The following is a 4,937-nucleotide window of genomic DNA, read 5'->3' on the forward strand; positions in this document are numbered from 1 at the left end:
GTGTGTGTGTGTGTGTGTGTGTGTGTGTGTGTGTGTGTGTGTGTGTGTGTGTGTGTGTGTGTGTGTGTGAACATGCAGATTTATGATGCAGGAAACAGCAACTGTGTCACTGTAAAACAATAGAAGATTCACGGCGCTACTGCAAACACACACACGTGCACTCTTTTGGCACTTGTCCTCAGACCCCTGTGCGTCTACGGCAAGGAACTCCCTTCCTGCTGCATTGCTGGAAGAAACGCACACACTGAGTGACACATCCCCCTGGACTCACAAGTCATCCGGATAGCTTCGTACATCCTTTTTTCCAAAGTGGGTACAAAAAAAGAAAGAAAGAAATAAAGCACAGGGGAGACGACAGAGACAGGATACAGGATATAAAAGTGAGATGTATGTCAGCATGCCATGTGTTAGATTTATGAAGCTGCGAGGGGGGCAAAAAAGAGAAAAGTGTGTCAGGTGTGTGTGCACCGCTCATACATCAGCTCGCTCGCCTCGTGTGTCATGTGCAGCCATATTGCAATCACTGCATTATTGTTGCAAAGAAAATGATAGATTCCCAGGGTGGCTTGTGCTAGCCTATAGCCTGCCCGCTGTGTGTAATCGTCATGAGACAATGGCGTTGAGTGCCAGTGTTCACTTATAATAAGCTTTCTTTCATGTAACCCTTCCCCCCTCTGTTTCGATGGAGGCACTGAAGGCCCTCTTCAGACGGTCAAAGATGTTGCAGCCACTGTTCCCCTTCCCCCTGTGAATAGAGACAGTCAGCCAGAGATAAAGGTGATCGAGAATACAAGAGATTATGGTTGTTTCATTGAGCTTTTCCTCTGGTTCTCTTTCACAATGCAATAACAGTCAATCACCTGCATAAAGAAGCCTAAATATAGGGTTTAAGACTTGTTACACCACTACCCGCAGCCTTGGCTTATAATTGAAACTTTTCCATTCTTTTTTTTTCCCAAATGCTTTGGCTGCCGAGGGGAGATTGGCAGCTCTGAGTGGCCAGCAGATGAAGCGGCTGGCGCGGTAATGAATAGAACGCTGATTGCAGGATCCCCAAGATGCAAATTACCATGCCTGCCACCCCTGACGACCGGCAATTACCGGGCCGCCGCGGCGGACGCCTCGTGCATATTCATTGCACCCGCTGGGCATATTGATCAACAACTTACTTCAAGCAAGAAGCACTGAAATGTATCATGTCGCTCTGTCACTGCTAAAGAAACACTCTTTCCTTTCCTGTTGTCAAAATTGACACAGTAATATCTGGTAGGACAAGCCCTTTAACTAGGCAAGGAGTATTTATTTTAATCAGGCTCAGGTACAGGCTAATTGTTAACGTGTCACATTGAAAAGGAAGTGACAAAACATGCCATTCATTAAAAAATAGTCTTAATTCAAATATTAATTCCTGCTTGTACTTAACCTAATTAACTGCACTTAAAGTTCACTGCCCCTAACAATGCTGTGCCGGGTTAGAATAAAAAAAAAAAAAAAATCTTTCACGAACACTTGTATATCAGGCGTTTCTTAGTTCATTTATAGCAAACCGATGTGCATAATACATTTATTTCTTAAACACTCTACATCAAAAAAACGGTTTTAACTGAATAATTAGTCTTATTATCCTCTACAAAGTGTGTTTAAAGTATTTTTCCCCTTTTTTCATGCTGCTCAATATTTAACCCTCAACTTTGGACTGCAGGAGACTTTTTTTCTTTTAGTTATGAAATCATTCCCGAGGAAATGCACACACACAAGCACACACACACACACAGAGTGAGTGCAGACTTCAGAACATGGCATATGAATATGAAAGGGTTTCTTTCAACAACAACGGAAAAACAAGAGTGCTGCCAGCAGTTAATGGGACCAAATGAAGGAAAGCTGAGCAACATCGGATTTTGAGCTCTCTGCCTCAAAACAAACATTCAATGATCGCATTAGCGATGGATGACAGAGATATATCATTATTGTCTTGTGTGTCTTCTCTGGTTTACGGCCTCAGCCTCACTCGTTTTCACCAACATAAATACATTTTTGGAGAGTTTCAGTAAAATTTATTTACACCGGTTTCTCATGGCCAGTGTAAGATGACTGACTTGCAAGTGACATGTGTGCTTTATGACAACAATTTGGATTTGAGCTCCTTATACCATCCGCTATGCACAGTATGGAACTTGTGGGACCCAGTGCTGGAAACATCATGCTTACAGTTTAACAGTGTCTAACATGCGTCTGTGCACATTTGTTTATACCTGGCTTCATTTAAAAATGTAAAAAGTAAGCATCTTGAAATCCCATGAAATCCTGTTGTCACATCTTTAACATTTCTATGAATATTTGTTGATATATGTCTAAATTATTAAGTTACAGGGTTAAAAAAAACCCCAAACCCCCATCTGACTATTTTTTAATGAATTTAACGGCCAAAGAGCCAGTTAAACTCCTACAGTAGTGCGCAGGTGTGGATTGGTCAGACTGAGAGTGCTGGCAGTGTTTCCAAAAACTGTCATCACAATTTAATACAAATATCATTTAATTATGTGGGGTGTGCAGCAACATGTAACAGCTCCTGTTCTGTAACTTCCTATGAATGAATCATCATGTGAAAGAAGAAGAACTGCTGCAGCAACACTTACAGAAAAAAGCTGTTGTGGGAATCATGTAAGACAGGATGTAGATGTAAAGCATCAAATCTAAATACTGTTATTATAGAAACACTTCATATCAAGAAGAAGCGATGGTCCGATGGTTGTCTTTCAAATATGTGAACAGAGTACTATATACAAATTTAGATAAAAGTCGAGGTCATGCCCAGTATGAGATAAACACGTTTAATTGTATGCAAAATATGTAAAAACCACGCAATGGATTAAAACAATCCCACACATTCAAACTGAGAAAATAGTTTTCAGAGCATTTAAAACTTAGCGGTAAACAAAAAAAACTCCCCTGTAATGCAAAACCTGCATCAGTTGGTTGTACTTCACTGGGAAAAATGCCCAAACATATTCCATATTCATCAGATTTACATAACTGACAGACGCACGGTTAAATAGGTAGTTTTGTGGTGGGACAGTTGCCTGCTATGCCCATTTAGCTGGTACTGCTGCCTTGGCAGGTGAGCTTGAAATCAGAGCCTGTGCGGTTTAAACCCTCACTCTGAGTGTTTGTGGGAAATATTACAGCTGCCAGAGCGCCACAGAGCACAGCACCAAACTCAATACAGTGATTCAGCTGTCGGCAAGATAGGTTTGTATCGCTAAGCGGCTCCTGAAGGTGCCGCCCTGCCTCCTTCTGTTGCTACTTCCCCAGGTCATGTACAGGATAAAACAGTTCTTAGCCAAGTTTCCCCGTGGTTTAAACACACACACACACACACACACACACACACACACACACACACACACACACACACACAGACCTCTTTCCTTTCAACTTTTCATACAGTCACCAGCAATGCATATAGATCTGTATCTTAAATATTGCCAAACCCCTTTTGATAAGAATCTACACACACACACAGAGGTCTGACGTGTTTCCGTCAGACAAAAGCAACCTGCACTTAGGCGGCGGTGGGGGAAAGGAAAGCCCAAATGAGGAGGGGGGGACCTGATAGTAACAGAAGAAGAAAAGAAAGAGCAAGTGCAGGTGCTGACCTCCAGAGTTGCTCACATATGTTGTTATCTGTGTGTAATTTCTCCACTGCAGATTGCTATCTTCTTATCAGAGAACGGCTGGTGAACTGAGGTCCGCCTATCAAACGCTGAATTGGGGCCCAAATTACATCAGGGTCTGGAGTTCCTTAAACCACGGGAATAATGAATTCACTTCCACTGGTTACCTTAGATTTAAACATTTGATGAGGAACTGGAAGAAACAGAGCTTGAGAAAAGCCTGCAGGCTTGTTTGTATTACAGTAAGGTGTTATGAGTAATGTAGGCACAGTGTGTTATGGTAATCAACACATTGCTTTATGCATAATTCAGGCAAAGAGAGATGGCTCTCAGGAGTTTGTTACATTTAAGAAACCTCCCTTTATGCTCTCCTTCTCCCATCATACCTCATTTGAAGGAGGACTGATATGTCCAAATGAAAGGCTTTATGATATAACAAAGCAAGATTTTCTTTGCATGAACAAAAAAGGAAAGCCTCTGTGTCGCTAACACAGTAGCTGCTGAATAATAAAGTTGGAAAAAGTGTTATTAGACAAATTATGATATTGTCTGTCATTAAACTTTTAACATCTTTTAACATCTACCATGTCTCCGGAGGTATGTTATGGTGTAGGACTGAATAATTATTTGGCCAAAGTTCAAGCAATGGGCTTTGTTTAATAAGCAAAAGCTTGTGCTTCTAAAGCTTGTGGCTAAAACACTTCCTAATATGAAGCCTAAATGGGTCATCGTGGTCTGGCGGATGTTAAAAAGTTAATCTGAGACATGACTAAACACAGAAGAAGAGCATAAAATGTTTGCTAGTCTTATTGGGCATGAAATCCATTATTTTAAAAGGTCTCATATTTTTTTAAAGAGGCATCTGTGTACAAAAAATGCACATAGTATAATATTTGTATATAAAGTTAAGGATAGACAGACTCACAGATGATGCGCAGAGATACATTAGACATTTCCCCAGTTATGAAAAGCATGTGCAAGAGTGATTCCAGGCACAGGAAAATGTTCGGAAAAAAATAATGCCGAAATGTTTTGCCAAGCAGTGAACTGAAGCATTGAAGCACGTCTTGACACAGACAACCTGCTTAAAAAAGGTTTTCCTTAATTTTTACAGAATTGCCCCCCTAAAGAAAGGAAACCTTTATATGTAGCTTGATTTCTCAAAGAAGAAAACTCATTACATGGTTTTCACAAGAGAGAGGAGCACTTCACTTGGATCAATCAGTGAGTGAACTTTAAACTTGGACTTGAAATACTACT

The sequence above is a fragment of the Haplochromis burtoni genome, unplaced genomic scaffold (assembly GCF_018398535.1).
Source record: "Haplochromis burtoni strain Fernald_Lab_line unplaced genomic scaffold, NCSU_Asbu1 Contig_325, whole genome shotgun sequence".
Classification (NCBI taxonomy): domain Eukaryota; kingdom Metazoa; phylum Chordata; class Actinopteri; order Cichliformes; family Cichlidae; genus Haplochromis; species Haplochromis burtoni.